The sequence below is a fragment of the Alligator sinensis genome, unplaced genomic scaffold (assembly GCF_000455745.1).
Source record: "Alligator sinensis unplaced genomic scaffold, ASM45574v1 scaffold352_1, whole genome shotgun sequence".
NCBI lineage: Eukaryota > Metazoa > Chordata > Crocodylia > Alligatoridae > Alligator > Alligator sinensis.
In genome coordinates this window covers 1,337,900-1,355,257 of record NW_005842223.1, presented here as the reverse complement: position 1 = coordinate 1,355,257, position 17,358 = coordinate 1,337,900, and the positions used below count along the sequence as shown (strand labels likewise).

Here is a 17,358-nt window from a genome sequence, read left to right as displayed (position 1 = left end):
CATCCCGGTCCCCCCGGGTCCCTCCCCCCGGGCTTGGCCCCCCCTGCCACTTCCCTCCCCCCCGCCCCCGACACCTGTCCCTGCTCAGAGTGCCCTAGAAGCTGTCCTCCTCCCCACTACCATTTGGCTCCACTCTCACCAGTGCTTCAAGGCACCTACCCCCCACCATGGTCCCATGACTGCAACGGCAGCTCCAGCCCAACCCCTGAGTTAGGGTATGAGGTGCTATTGTTGCTATCTGGCTGGGCAGGGGTCAGAGGAAGCATATGCTCTGTACTCCCTGCTCCAGGCTTGGGTGAGGCCCTAACTGGAGCTAGAGCTGCAACGGGGAGGTAAGCAGTATGAGGTGGGGGCAGCTGCAGCTGTGGCCCTGACTCCAACCCCAGGTTCACCATCAGAGCCACAGCCACTGAGCCCCCGCCCCATCCCTGCCCACTTGTACTTTAATCTAAGACATAGGGCTTCTTCTTACCCTCCCACCCCCAACTCCATGATGAATGAGAGAAAAAAAAAACCTCTTGGATCTGAATACAGTATCTTACATGAAGTAAAAGGGGAAAAGTGGCTTGGGACTATATTCCCAACTTCTGTGTAGAAGGCCAAAGCCCTGCCTGCCCCATAGAAAAATTTACAAATTTAAATTTTCTGAGTTTCCCTCTACCTAGTATGCTGTGGCCCACAGCATATAGCTTGATTATATTTAAACCATCTTTATAGTTGTCAGCCCACCCCCCACCCCCCCGCCCCGTCTGCTTATAAAAATAAGCATGCGGGTGGTTAACCACAGATTAATGTATTTGTATAAATAGGTTGGGTGGCTAAATAACGAAGGGACGTTTACAAGTAGTCTTTTGCGGGTAAAGAAAATCCAGTTGTTACCTATGTACCTACACCAACATCTAACTAAAGAGACACCACCTTCACCATAACCCAACCAAAGCATTACTTAATGCTTGATGTGTAACTGTTGATCTCCTTGCTTCTGGGGTTAACACTTGTCCTCGTGGGTAATTGTGCAGGATTTCAGATTTCCATAAAAGGCAGCAAGTCACTCATCTAAAATCACATACAACTCAAGACAGTTTACCCTTTTGCATTATTTAAATTACTCTACTGTGAAAGCGTTATTTTTAAAGGCACAGGACTGCAAAATTTCTAGTCTCCGTGTGCTTTGTAAATACTCAGTCTTTGGAAATCATTCTTTATAATAATCAGATTTTGCCAGAACTTCTTTAGTAGCTAGATCAACTGTTGCAGAGTTTAACTTTACATTTGTTTAGAAACATTTCCAGTTCTTATGGTTGCAAATATATGAATATGCATATGACCCAAGGCAAAAGAACCTTCCTGAGGCTAGAGAGAGAAAAGAAAAGCTGAATTCTTTATTGTGATCAGTGGATTTAAACTATGCCATATTTACTGTGTCTTTTTAACTAAGGCCAGATTTGGCACTGAGTCCAAGACAAGTTTTCCCCTCTTCTCTCTCTCAAACAGGTGTTAATTCTAGCATCCCAGAATAATGATATTGATGTTTAAAATGGTCAACTATTTGATTGATGATGATTCTACTGAAAACATTCAATGAGGCTGAGGTTCAAAGCAAGCCTAAACAGACCACTGCTCCTTTCTACCATCTCTCCATCTGTGCTCCAGAATGATTGTGCTTCATTCTTTCTGTACTTAGAAGGAGCTCCATTAAGTCAAAAGGACTTATATCAGTGCTAAGCAACTACACAGAGAATAAAGTCCATTAATTTTAAGACACCAGGCATTTTACAGCTGTGCCTCATAGTTTTAAGAGACTAAAAATAATGAAGTTTCAATTCTGCCTCGTATAGTGTACAGCTATCATAAAAAGTTAGGCTAAAATTACAAGAATTAAGCAAGTTTAATTACTGTCTATTGTAAGAAGTCCTTTCATAAGAGAATTTAGCTCTTTTTTTTGAAAGAGTAAACAAAAAGTAATAAAATAGTAAAGTAAAAATTATTTCATTTGGTTAAGTTCATAGAAATTTCCATTCAAGCTAAAACATGCCAAGTAATAACACTTAAACCAATAATAATTGGGCTTAGTCCACAGAACAGCAATTTCTCCTTTTACCACAGACTACAAGTGCAAACTTGTTACCTGGTCAAGGAGAAATTTATGCAGAGAGAAACATAATTCCACTGTCCATTCAATCCTGACGTGTCTCATTTCCATAAGGCATAGAGCCATTGTCAGGTTACCTACAAATGAAAGTTGTCTCATAATCCTCAGTTTTATTGCGTTCTGTCCAGCATCTGGTGACAAAGTTAAAGTTAATCAGATTTTTCTGTTTTAAAAGTATATAGCCTTATCATATGCAGTAAACAAAGAAAATACTTATTCCGATACTCAAATCTTTTGGAACTCATAGTTAATGACTCTGTTACATCAAGCTCAAATCCACAAATGAGGTTTATTGATAACTGGTACCCCTAGACTGGTATATTCAATGCAAATAACTTGAATCTTTATTAACAATCTGCTTGGAATTCTATGTTTTCCATGGACAGGGAAAATAATATTATGAAGAACAGTGAAATAAGTTCATGTACCTTCCTTTTACAGTGACCTTTTTTTGCAAGTGCTTTGTAACTAAGTTACACATTTGTCATTCAGTATGAAGCAGAAGTCTCAAACATTTTCACAGAGCACAGATGTCCATTCATTGCAGCATTAAAAGTGAACACTGAATTTGCAGATTTGCTTTTGTCATTTTATTTGTGATTTTATAAAGTAACGGTAAGAGACAATTGCCAAAAATCACATCTTTGCAAGATAAGTTAAGAAAGAGTCAGTCCCATTGGGCAAAACAGTCAAAAATTATTTATACAATAAAGACAGCAAAAGTAAAGGGAACTGTTTCTTACCCTATCAACTAATTCACTTGCCAAACTATTTCACCAAACCATGCCTTCACTGCTATAACTTCAATTCATTTCAGCTTATGTGCACAAGACATGCCCAAAACATCTTCAAATGGGGTGGAAAAGTAACAAGTAGATTTCTGCAATCTGCAGTTAGCTTTTCTTTGAAGATCACTGATTTTTAGGAGACCATAATGCATATATTATCCATAAACCTTTAAATATATTCACATAATCGTGTGAACATCTAAATAACTCTGTTCCCATTCTTATTTTCATTGCCTTTTCTGCACAGAATGATTAACAACTTTTAGGATTTTTTGAACTAGAAGAGGTGAAGGTTCCCAATGCTTTCCAGACTATTCATCTGAAATTTAAAATAAATTCCCATCTTCTTCCAAATCCAATCTAAAACCAATCTTATTCCAATTTTGATTAGACAGGCATGGGACTTTCACTGAACACCAGCTAGTATTCCTAGTGCTAACAAAGAGCCTCCTAATGTGAGGATAAAGGGGGGGAAATGGTTTCAACATTTCTTGACTACCCAGGTTGATTTTCCTGTCCCTTGCCCCAGTAGATTTCATTTTGACCACAGTTTCCAGTCAGGACAACAACATGGCTTCTCCTTACAATAGTCTAATATCAATGAAACTTCAAATACATCAACAGAGAGGTTCTGAAAGGCTCACTTAAGCCTATAAAGGTTATTACAAGGTTTGAAGTGGGGTAGACTGCTGCACCTCAAAGGGAATCAGAACACTTGTTGAAGCTTCCCAGTAAACAACAGCAGTCCTTTATAGGATAAGGCATGCCCATCACTTCAAGTAACCTGACAGGTCAAATGCTAGGTTATCAGGACACATGAAGAGAATAAGTAGTCAATGAACTCAAGAGAGCACAAAGACTGTAACTGTGCCTCTCTGCTTCCTCACAGGGTGTATGGTGGGGTCCTCCAGGTCTCCTTAACTTGCACAACAGGACACAATCTAGTTCTAAATAAACAAGACTGGGCAAATCATCCTCATTCTAAGAAATGCAATGTGCTCAGATCTTCACAGTCTGACAGTTTCTCCTCATTCCCAAAACCAGGCATTTCCATGGCAGATAAATATGCTATCCACTGCATACTACTACCAGCACAGACAAAGCCTTTAAATACCTGGCAAACATTTTCTTCAATGAAGATGAACCACGAGCTAGACAATCCTCATTTACAGTGCTGCCTGCCAAAAAAGTACACTGCTTCCAACAAAGATGTGAGCTCATTTTGGCCAATTGCCAAAAACCAATACTTTTTTTCTTTTTGTTCTACATGCTGCACCTCCATACTCTGTCCATTCTGTGGAAAAAGTGGTCAGCAGGAGATGCATCTTTCTCTGGACAAAAGTTAAAACAGTGGACAGTATGAAAAGCGGGAGCAGCAGGAGACGGAACAAAACAAAGAGCATGACATACCTGAACCTGTAATTAATGAGAGCCTAATATCCTCTTTTCAGTAGGAGACCAGACACTTAACCCCCAGTAAATTGGATTATCTAACTGGCTAGTGAAAAGAAAAGTAGCCTTTTGGTTGAGGAACAAGATGAAGACTTAGGACACCAGTATTCAAATCCTGGTTCTCCTACAGACTTATTATATGAACTTGAACAAGTCATTGAATTTCTCTGTGCTCAAGTTCCTCAAACTGTCTTCAGCATGTATGTTCTAGACCTGTCTTCTGCCCTTTGCCATTAGAAAAAAATTAGCTGCCTGGAATTGGAAATGGCTTCTAACTACAGCTCTGAACAGAGCCTAACAAAATGGGCACTGATGTGCATTTGGGTTTCCTGATAGTATTGTACAACAAATAAAAAATATTATAATAATAGTAATTATCTCCCACTCTGATTTTAAACTAGGGTCTGGCAAAAAAGTGTTAGGGTAAGTTTCTTGTGGCAATCACCACATCAACATGCTTCAATTTACAAGCAGTTTGTGCGATTAACTTTTTAATTTTCTAATTTTCCATTGAAAAGCCTTTCTAGAAACTGGCTCATGTTTAGAGATCTAACTGGCTCATGTCTAGAGATTTGTTTTTCTGAAGTCTCTAGTAGACACTTGAGTCCCAACATTAACCTCATAGGAGCCAAAGATGAGTAGCAATATTCCTATGTTAAAATGTTCAATATTTTTCAAAAGTAATTGCAACCAAGTAATCCTTTATGCTGTGCACTAAAAGACATCTAAATGACTTGGGGGCAGGGGCAGGAATTGGGCTGGCAGGGAGCAGTATTTTGTGTTTTTACTCTAAATGAAATTTGTTGTACTCCTCAAAATTACAAGGCATCAAAATTGTTTCACCTAAAGTTTGCTAATTTCAACATTGGCTTCAAGCCAAAAGAACCAATTTTGTGGTTGATATGACATGCTTTTGGAAAGGATTTATAAGTGGACCAAAAAAAATCTGTCGTTAAAGGGCAATTCAGTTTCAGCCACAACAGGGGAACATCTGTCACTTCTTCATAATAAGCAACTTCACTCTAAACTTGTGCTAAAAAATTCACAAAAGAGATGATGTGTTTATCCTGCTAATGTTTTAACAATATAAGAGCAGTGAAGACTCTACAGAGTCATACAGGATGCTCTTTACTTCCCACATTTTGACTGAAATACAACTTTACCACTGCTGTAGGTTGGCTCTGAACTTAATTTGTCTGCTCTTCTTCAGAGGTCATTAGCTTCCAGACTCAAGGCCAACAAACTGCATCACTCTTTTCTCCTTGGGAGATTCAAAATTGGCAAAACCATGAAAAAGTCCACTAGACTTCACAGAAAATGGGTGTTGCTAGCAGTAAGAGAGTATTACTTTCCTGCAACTGCTAGTTACAATAATTCTGCAGACTACTTACTAAGATAGCAATGGGTAAATCACCTCCCTCATTCACTGAGGAGACTGCAGAAGTTGGTGGGAGTTCAAATGAACAGTGTTAATACAGTCTGACCAGTCTCATGACTTATCCTTCATGGAACACCTCCAGGAACCACTTACGCAATGTTGTCATAGACCACTTGTGAGCAAACTTTGTTCATCAGACCCCTGATGGCCTGGCCTCCTGCCAGTCGCAAACACTGTTTGCTGAGAAACTGAAAGGCTTGTTGCTCAAAGACCATCTTCCTCCATTCCCATTTCCAAGATCACTCCTATTCTAATCTGAATCTTTCCTGTTATGCCAAGGGTGATAGAGTGTGATCAAAGGGCCGACAAGAGCATGATGTGGGCACCCAGTTGAAGAGCTTCTCTTTCAAGTTAGTCCATGGCCATGTCAGTGTTTTACTAAACAGCTTTCCTTCATAAAGACTGAGCCAAAATTAACAGTTTGTTCAGCATTTCGAAGGTACATTGAGAATGGTCTCTTTGAAGACAAAACTCTGCCTGAAACCAATTGCCAGAAATGCAGAAGAAATGGGCATCTTATGGAAGGCTATTTCACTTCTTTATCAGCTGAGGCCTTTATCACTCTGCTCTGTTCTCTTCTCCATGGTCTCACAGTGCTGGGATTAGAATTCAGAAGTTCCTAATTTTCCCGTTCCATGCTCACAACACACATTCGTTTAGCAGTATCCTTTAGCTACCTAGAACAAGGGGATTACTGAAATACAATGTGAAACAAAAGGAACAAAGAAGTGGGGAAACCTCCATTCCAGAGAGAGTATTATGCATTTATGTAAGACTTCTAATGAAAGGATATCAAAATACTTTACGGAAATTATACCAACCTAACAGTACTGCTTGGGAGTGGGAGGTGTAGCATTCTCCCAATTCTATACACTAGTAAAGACAGACAGAGGTCACTTTTTTCTTTTAAAAAACTTATTTCCTGTTTGAGTAAGCATTATCATTTTTATCTTACAGTCAACCAACAAATGGTTTTTTTAGTTCATAAGCTGATGCTAGTTGCTTTTTTTTTCCCCAAACAAAATGATGTCAAGTCTCACCTGTTAAAAAGTGACTCTACAGTCCAATGCACAAAGGCACAATCTGCATTCATGAAAAGTAAAGGCAATAGATTTTCCTTAAACATGCCATGTGCAAAGAGATTCAAATATAATGTTATGGCCTCAGTTTACATTTAGTGCAGTATTATTAAACTAAATGTTATTAAGTTCATGAATTTTATTGCAAGCATTAATGAAAAAGTACTTATTTTCTACACTTTTAATACTATCCCCTTCGCTTAATTATTACATTTAGAGTCAAGGGCAGAAACACTTTCTACATAGCACCTGTCACCAGTCCACCAGATAATTGCATACCACTGACCTTCGTATAGAGCACCATGGAAATTTTATTACTATAACACTGAACTGCATTTCATACAACACTATACTGTAACTATGATCACCTATTATAAAACGCACTTACAAAAGACAGTTCAGCCAAGTGAACTATTCATAATTTGTAGGACTAAACCATTTCACAATGTTTGAAACATACACACAAAAATCTCTGCTGCCTTAATACAAGGCAAATGTTACTAAGATTCACAGTATAGTCAAATGCAGAATTGAAAATATTCCCTGAAGTCATAATGGCAGGGTTATGCAGTATGCCATTTAAAAGCTATTCACCAACAATGTCCTTTCCTTTTAGCCGGAATTCTAATGTATAAATTTGACTGGGGAAAGTCAATTAATTGAAATTGTAGTGCTTGGTACCCTAGAATTGGAAATATAAGGTGAAGTAGCTGAAAAAAGGCTGTGCACTTTCTATTTACTAGTAAATGTTAGGAGTGGAAGTTCTATGCCATTCTCTGCCAGTGACTTGCTAGGTGTCCTTGGGACAATGTCTGTCTAAGTTTACTGCCGCAGTGGAGCCCAAAAGCTTGACTGATAGCCTGTACACATTCCATCACCTTCTATTTTTAATTCTGTAGAAAATGCCGTGGCCCAATATATCCCTCCCTAGACCCTTTGGGCACATCTACACTGCCTGAAAACCACACTAGGGAGTGCCACAGTGAAGTCTGGTATGGCCATTCTGCATGCACTATCCCCCCAAACAGATGTAATGTATTTGCCACTGGGCTTCCATCAATACCTCTCATTCAGAAGTATTTCCTGGCATATGCCCAGTGCTATATTACATCCATTTCAGGGAATAACACATACAGGTCAAATGTGCCATGCTTCACCACAGCACTCCCCAGAACAGCCCTTAGGCAACGTAGACATGACCCTCCCAGTCCTCCACAATCCTTACAGCCTGAAATTACCTCAGCCCCTTCCCAAGACACAATAAGCACATAATAATGAATAATCATTATTAACAGTAATAATAATACTTATTTGTACTTTGCTTTGAAATTGGGAAGCCCCACAGAAAACAACAAATATAAATCATACCTGATGGGAACACAATATCTGCATTTTACAGATAGGGAAATGTGGGGCTCAAGTGATCCATGAAAGAGCTAATCAGGACCAAGATCTGAATACTAGTTTCTAGGATTCCAGACTCATGCTTAACCCAGACAACCACAATGTCTCGTAGAGAAATCATGTAATTTCTGTGTCAGTTTTCCCAAGACAACCTTACTCCACATAGATGCAACTGCCTCAGGTCAAAAACCCAGGAGTGAGAAAGGAGCTGGTCAGCTCTTTAGCTGGTGCAACAGATTGTATATGCAGTGTGCGCTTTTGGAAACTGCACATGTTCAGTGAAGAATTCTGCCGGTAGCTATAAGTAAACTTCTCACTGAACATGGCTGCTGCTTATTGCTTCTCCAGATTTCCTCCCACTAAATCAGTGATTCTCAACCAGGGTGCCCTGAGATCCTCAAGGGTGCTGTGGGGTGCCACACAATGTTAACAGTTAGTTTCCTTCACATTAGTCCAGCACCTATCTTTCCTTCCACACCTCCTGTGCCCAAAAATAAGAGTACAAGTGAATCAGTTGAGGAGCATTAGCTAGATATCTTTATGAGGAAAGTCAGTAAGCATTATGCTAAGTTTGCAGATGAAGAAATGAGATCTCCCATGCATCTTTTTCAATTTTTCTCCAACTGTACCTATGTTTTCAACTGTCGTAGAGATCACACTTTTATTATTTCAGGCAGATCAGTTTAACCTGGCAAAGCACAGTCAAAAGTCAGATCTACATTTAAAATACAATGTAAACTCTAACTCCAAGGAGCTTGTATCTCTCCATAATGCAAATGACAGTAATGCTATAGAACAGTACACGCTACCAATATTTGGCACTGGATGAATAATTTCTGAGAGCTATTGCAGGTTTATATGGAGTTACTGCTTGAAGAAAAAAAAAACTGTCTCAAAATGTGTCAGCTGGAAACAAAAAGTTACTTCTCTCTCTTAAAAAACGAAGTTATTCCAATACATCTCATCTGCAAAAGAAGTTGGTGAAATCCTGCCTTGTCACTCCAAACTCACTGACATTTTGGCACCGACTTCAATAAGGCAAGAATTTCACCCCTTAACTTCAATTGCAACGTAAGTATAGATTAGGGGAAAAGGCTATTCATTAAAAATACAGAGGCATCATTTCAAGAAAATGCAGATTAAAATCTTCCAAGTTATTGACTGGATAAAGCAGCTACTGTTGAAATTGCTGAAAAGTTTTAGAATAATTGCCCGTTTGGGTTACAGGTCTGCACTGATGTTAAGTCAATGCCAAAAAACTTTCACTGATTTTACTGGGAGAAGTGTTGAATCTCCTTGATTCCTCATCATAATTTATAAAGCTCACTACTACCTGTAGGAACATCTTGGAGATTGTGAAGTAGAAAATTAATTTTGAAAAAAGTAGCGCACTGTGCTGAAAGTTAATATAGGAAAGAAAAGAGAAAAGTACCCCCCAGCCACTACCACTACAGCATCTTTTGACATTTTAACAGCACTTTCACTGCTGCCATGGCTCCTGTCTGTTCATGCATCTCTTCCACCTGTCCAAAGCATCTTCTCTAGATAGTATGGCTGCACTGGTAGAGCATGGATTAAGGGGTATTAGATGTTCATTCTGTAATTTTGTTTTCAGTAACTTTGAAATGACTTTTGTTGTTGAGTTTTGGAGGGTTTATTTTAAAGAAAGAAAAAAAAAACCCAGGAATGTTTTCCTTTTTATACAGGAGCCTTTGCTGAAATTTCAAAGATCAGAAAATCTCAGAACCTAGGCAATACTTAAGTGTCTTTGTGGACATGAATACATGTATACAAGTGCACACACGCATGCGCATGCACACACATTAAGATTAAAGGCAAGTCTTTTGGAGGAGGCTCACTAAAAATAAAAAACATGTTCAACAGGAAGAGTCTGTTTAATGTTGGATTTAAGCAAGGCACTTCCATTTGCATAAATCACTCCAGGCAGCTGCAATTCATGAAAAATCTCCCATAAAAAAATGTTATATATTTTGCCCAAGCAATGCATTCCTTGCTGAACACACTACTTTTTTTCAATACTGTTAATAAGATAATCTGTTACATGAGGCTTCCAAATCCATTTAAATTGATTTTAATTAATGAATCAATCACTAGCCACTGATGATTTCGTCTACACGACAGTGAGCAATTCAAAGCCCCAGGCCTCTAATCCCAAACTGAAACCCATATTGATTTGCCAGACTACCTGTCAGATCAATATCCAACACAAAAATGCTCAATTTGAACATATTTAAATAGTGTTTTCCAATATAGACAAAAATGTACCTGGAAAGTTGCGTGCTGAAATTCTGGCATTAGACTCCCTTAAATTGGGAGGCGTGGGGGGGCAGATATTACATAATTTCAAATATCCTTACTTCAGATAATTAAAAGGCAAACAAACCTTTTGAGACATAACTATAACCTAGTTCTAAACTTACATCAAAACAGAAACATGATCCTTATTTCACTTATAGGTGTTTTTAATTTTTTTTTTTTTTAAACAATCAGTTGTTTAACCCTGATTAACAGGAGAAAATTGCCCTTCTTGTGGTCAAAAACACACAAAAAGGCCTTTAATATGCTCTTTGATCCTGTGCAACTCCAGTGTTATTCTGTTCTGCTCGGTTTTAAATAAAAGAAATCCAGTACTCATTAGTGGAGCAGAGACCATCTTTCTTAGTGAAATGTACAGCATTATCAGTAAATTAAATCCAATAAAGGACTTAGGTACCGTGATGCTGAACACCACTGCAAGGAGGCACCTGGCCTCCACAGCAGTATGCTCATCCCAGTTTTTCTTATGACAGGCATAAAATTAGGTGCCTCAGAATAGGATCGAGGAAAAACACCAGGATGAGCAGGAAGCTACTATACTACCCAACAGAAAATTAAGACCTGGCAATGGGTACTTTATTCTGAGCAGCAGGAAGGTACTTCCCCTCTACTTGGGATTCACAGCCTGCAACCCTCAGCTTTCTTTCAACAGGAAAAGTCAGTCATACTCTTAAAGACACAGGAAGAAGGGTGTGTGTGATGGGGGGGCGGAAGGGAAAAGGGGCAACAGAGCATTTACCCAAGTTGTAGGAGACTGGGATTACATTATTTATTTCTTTTGCCTGAAGGGAAATGCAGACAATCCATGGAACAGGGACTGAAACCAGAACTACTTCCAGGGTGCATCCATGCATACACTTTGCAGAGTTGACTAGTTAGCACCTCACTAAAGCATCACTGTCTACACATACACCGATTTTAAGGAGCTGTAAACTAATTAACTCCACCTTTCTTGCTGCTGTCCCAGGTGCACATGTAGATGCTGAATTTGGGAGCACTTCATTCCAGCTCAAAATGCTTCAGAGTTTCTTGTGTCATATTAATTGCAGGTGTGGATGCACTCCCACACAGGTGAATGAGTTCAATATAATAATTCCATATCTCTCTCCCTCCCAATTAATCTTTACTTCTTTTTCTGCAAAATGGAACAGCTTCCACAGAAGGAGTGGAGCGTGTCCAAACAGCCATAGGAAGAGCCCATGGCCTAGTGGTTAATATATTCAACAGACGTGGATTTGAAGTTTTTTAGTAACAAATGGAACTCAACTCAATCTCTTACATTCTACATCAGTAGAAACTATTAGATAAAAAGAGGGACACGACTACAACCATCTACTGAGGCTGCATTTTGATGCAAATTGGCAAACACTACTGTATTTCATGCAGAGTCTAATACAGTAGATGTGCCCTGAGAAAATCTATCAGAATACCTAGTTTGTAGAACCCAACAAGGCTTAGGCATGAGAGCTGCTCAGCCCTCCCAGGAGAGAAGCATTTCTGGACATGGCCAGAAGGGAGGGGAGGAGAAGGTACATGTTGTGTGCAAGAAAATATGGTAATTTGAGACTATCCCCTTCATTTTTATCCAGGAAATCCTGGTACAACTACAAACAGTGACAAATCTGTTTGGCTTGGATGTTCTCTCCAGGAGAAATCCATGTGAAGAGTATTTACATAATGCCTACACATACCATTCTGCCCATCCAAAATTGGAGCTAGAAGTTACCAGGGTTGACAACAGGGTGGCACTGCACTGCACCTCCTTGAGACACCTGAATGCGCCACACCAGCCTATGCAGCAATTTCTCCATCAACAGTTTTAAAATGGAACTGTCAAGCAAAAAAGGAGTAGGGCACCATCGGGCTAGGAAGTGAAGCTATAGGAGAGAGATTACAACATCCCACAACCCCACCTATCCCTCAAAGACACCAACATTATTTGTATTTGGAGGATGAATTCCCCTAATCCAGGCACTCTAGGGTAGTGCTTCTTAACCTGTGGCTTGGGACCAAAACATGGGTTGCAAGAATATATGAAAGGGTCACAAACAAACTTTAAAAATGGATCAAGAAACTTTAAAAATGGATTCTCCTTTAAAGGAGAAAAATGTGGGAAACAATGGCTTTTCCCTTGCAGGTTGGCAGAGTTCCAGCCTGCAAGGGGCTGCTTGGGGCCCCCATGCTCCACACTCCCACCTCCTGCCCCACATACTGGGGGGGGCTGGAGCCTGGGAGTAGGGAGCAGTGGGTTGAGAATAAGGGACACTGGGTTAGGAACGGCTATTGACATTCATAAATGGGTCCTGGTACAAAAAAGATTGAGAATCACTGCTCTAGGGTCGTGGTAATTCTCATAGAGGCAGAAAGAGAAGCAAGAACTACTAAGCAAACTGTTCTAGAGCAAAAACTTCACCTTAAGGGAGTCAAGAGCCAAGACCTCATTTAAAATTGATGCTGATTTCCTCCCATCCAGCCATCCTGTATACTGCTCAACAGACTTTAGATTTAAGACTGATACACATTAGTAGTGCAGTGTTTCCCTCAGCTTATGTAGATTGCTATAGCTCTACCAAGGTCAGTACAGCAACACTGATTTACATCAGTCAAAAACCCAGTCCCTGGAATGCTTTTCATAGGTTTATTTGCATATTACCTGAAGCAAAAAGATTCCAGCTAATTATCTAGTAACCTGTTGAGAACTCTGAATAGTTCTTTTAAGAGACTGATTTGAAAGAGATATTTGCATTGTTGACTTGTTTCTAACAAGCAGCGTGGTTTAACTTTTGTTTATAATCAGTGTAGTATTTTACTGTTGCTGTATATGCCAAGTAACCATCAAAACACTATCAGAAGCTTAGATTTTTATGCAACACCTAATTAACCTCTTACTTTCCATGCTTTTATCATATATTTATTATGGTTGGGACAAACAGAAAGAAGAAAAAGAGGAATAATTAAAAATGGTAGCTGCTGGCTTTTCTGTGATGCTTACTTTCATTGTTTACATGAATCAAAGCAAAAATACATGATACCAAAGTATCTCATTTAAGAAAAACATAATGGGGCAATTTCTTTCCTAATGCAATTGCACGAAGAGCAGCAGCTATAGCAAAGATAAGCTTGGACATGTTAGCCCAGAAAGGTGAAAAATATATCCACTTAAACAGATGTTGCAGTATGCACTGCAATAGTGCAGAAACTCAGAGAAATTTTGTAGCCAAGAAGACTGTACTGTGATAAAAACAATCAGTGTGTCCTTGGCTATGAGGAGAAGAATACTCTTCACAGCAAACAGACAGACTGGAAAACAAATCATGTATTTTTGTTTTATGGATTCCAAGTTTGTTTGGTTTTCTTTTTAGTTCTTTCAGAACATTGAAACAATAAAAAAAGTTTGTTACATAACAATAAAACAAAATAGCAAACATTTTAAGTTACTCAGTGAGTTCAACTTTACTTTCTCTATTGGATGGTAATGCTAACAATCTCGGGAACAAAAAATTATTCTGAAAAGTTGGTTAGAAGTGTTTTGTAAAAAAAACAAACAAAAAACAGCTCACCATATTGTGCTCACAGTACTTCACATTCTGAATTTTACTGCTAGAAAAATATATTGCAGCACAGAATCTGGTACATGCCAATATATCCTGACATTCAAATCAAGACCACAAATTATAAACAGTTTCAGCAAATTGACTTGAGTGCCTTTGTTCCTCAGACATACATCTTCCTATTGCTTACAAAAGCAGCATATACTAACCACTAACACTGCTATAGCCAGTACTGGGAAAGGAAGTTATTGAAGCCTGGATTTCCTGCTTTTGGTTGTAGCCAAGAACTGTGAGGCTTGTAGTGGTTTCAGGAACTGACTCATCTAATGATTCACGGATAAGATACTGGTTTTAATATATTTCTGATCATAAGACTCATTGACTTCAAAACCAGCCTGAGTGACACTTAATCTCTATTTTAAAGTAAAAAGCAGTTAAATAAATTAAAATATAATTTTAACAGTACAATATTATCCAAACAAATCATGAACATTTTCACTATATACACTCTATTAAAAAAGCCTCTGAAACTAGTTGGAAAAATGTGTTATACTTCCAAGAGACTAGTGACAGTGAATTCAAAAGCCCCAATCAAAAGATAATATCTTTGTTGCAATTCTGACACATCTAACCTTCCCAGAAGTGGAGGACAGGTGGGATATCAAATATATTTTTAGATGTCATACGCCCATGTACAAAAATATCTACAGCCATATTTTAATCAACAAACTCTAGTGTTGCTATTGTTGATGCACATGATTTATGTAACTATGTATAATCAAAGACCAGCTGGTAACAATAAATTGGAAAAAGTTCCATTTTCATGGAATGATCAGCACTGCAATGATCAGTCTTAATGTAATGACTACTATACCAGCACACTGAACCTTCAGCTCTTGAAATCATATGCATCTTTGTGCAAATACAGAATTAATAGAATTTACAGAAAAAAGCATAGCCTCTAACTTATCAAAATGTTTTTGCCTGTAACAAAAATCTCATCAGTATGCTGTAACTTGAACTGCCAGCCTCTTACCTAAGAAATGGCTGGAGAGGGAGGCTTAATTCTGCTATCCTCCTGTATGGAAAAGTACTGGTTTACTTTTTAATTTCTGAACAGCAATCTGTAGCTACTCTCATGCTGATGTACAGGTTAAGGATGAAGGGGGAGGGAGGGGATCCTTAGCATTTATACACTTCAGCATGCACAGGACTAACACATAAAAAAGAAACAAAATGCAAGCTGCTTTAAAAAAAAAAAAAGCAGTTAAAACAGTTGACAAGAAAAGGCCAAAGTGCACTCAGTGGCTGGCAGTCATTTTATGGCTATAGTCCTACAGCAGATTTACTTAGATGACGTCAGTGGCTCCAATCCAGCTTTTTCTTTGGTAGCATTTACCACTTGCCTCTTGAAGCCTCCACTATGCTACAGAGCAGCAGACCATAATCAAAATTCCCTTTGTGAAATAGAGTTTACCTCAGGGCACAGAGGCCTTGCTAGCTGAATTGCAGGCTCTTCACCCTGTATTGCATGCCCAGAAATAAACAAACTACAATACTGTACTTTCCTTAATACAGAAGGACCATTAAAAGCAGTCTGCTACCTTAAAAAAAAAAGAAACAGAAATGAAAAAAGGATTCTTTAATTTGGTTCCAAAATCTCACCGGTCAGAATATTGGTTAATTTTCCAAGCATATTAATTATGATAATTGTATTGCTCCTCAATCCTTCTCTGCATGACTTTTTGAGATTTTGTGAGATCAAGCAATTTATGCAGCATTGCTTTGCTACATATATCACTCTTATCCACAGGAACTAGATATATAAAACTTGATATTTTACATAGTCCTTAAATTATGCCCTTTCAGATGCATATTAGGTAACTGATTGATAGGCATGCACTAAACATTCCAAGGAGTGATGAAAGAAATTACTATAAATAAATTATAGTAAATTTACAGAAGAAAAATACACTTTGGCGCAACAGATTTGCTATTGCAAAACAAAAAATACATATAAGCAAGGGCTTGGAAAACCCATTTAAACAGATAGCAAATCAACTCAAAATTTATGGGTTCTAAAGTTTAACCATAAAAATCAAACCATATGAAGAACATCTCTCTTACTGAGTTAAGCAAACACAGATCTTCCACATTTTAACAGTGCCATCAGCCCAAGATGTCCATTCTCATTGTGGGTGATAGCTAGATAGGTCAGTGGACTGAAAACTGCCTAGAGGGCCTTTCACCTCCAAGCACTTTCATAGTGAGGTGATCTATACCTGACAAGCAACTTCAAGAAGATTTTCAAATATTTTAGTGGATATTAAGAACCTACCTCCCTTTAAAAACTCCTCCTACATACATGTTACACACACACACACACACACACACACACACACACACAGAAAGGGAGATTGATCACTGGTTAAATCAGCACTAAGCTAAGGGATATCAAGTGCTGTTACTATGCCTGACTAAACCAGCCCTGTACTACCAGCACTGTTTAGTAGATCATTTTAAATGGGCTGGTGATTTCTAATCCAGGTTCTAAATACAAAGATGTCAGCATCATAAATCCTAATGATACAAATAAATCTCCCTGAAAGGGCCTCAGCCGGCAAGATACAGACAAGGCGCTATGCTCTCATACCTGCATATGTCCAGATCAAGTTAGAGCTCAGGTAATTGGTGGGGCTAGGATTGCCCAGGTGTTCTGGACTGCTCCACATTTGGTCTATAAATGCTGCCCAGTTTCCTGCATTTTCAATTCATCTCATAATACCCATCCTTACTTAAAATTGGTTTTAAGCATGGATGATTGTTTTTAAATGGCTACAGCAAGCATAATGAACATGAGCAAGGGATAAACCGCTTTCTTTTCGACTTCATCTTCCTTAGAAGTGAATGAGCAGTGTCATGGAGCAGATTTAAAAGTGAAGTGTAACCTTTTCTGGGCACAACTTTTATCCTTTTGCGAATCACTGTTGTGTCATGGGTACCAAAGGTGTTATGTAACCAATTAAAACATACATAGAAGTAATCGTTGTTAGTAAAGAAGAGATACAGTGCAATCATGATTGGTAGAAGAAACCAGATGGAGATGACATGAGAGAAATTAGTGAGGAGAACTGTAGCGAGCACACATTAAACAAGA

At 38.7% G+C, this 17,358-nt stretch overlaps 1 protein-coding gene across 12 annotated transcripts in view; it reads right to left on the bottom strand.

Annotated features, from left to right (window-relative positions):
• TEAD1 (TEA domain transcription factor 1) overlaps nt 1–17,358 on the bottom strand; it is a 239,476-nt gene that overhangs the window by 213,896 nt on the left and 8,222 nt on the right. The window contains exon 3 of one of the 12 annotated variants that reach the window (XM_025208162.1): nt 2,129–2,283. The exons of the other annotated variants lie outside the window; for them this stretch is intronic. The gene's annotated coding sequence lies outside the window, so the exon portion shown is untranslated. The remainder of the gene's footprint in view (nt 1–2,128; nt 2,284–17,358) is intronic. 12 annotated transcript variants of the gene reach the window in all.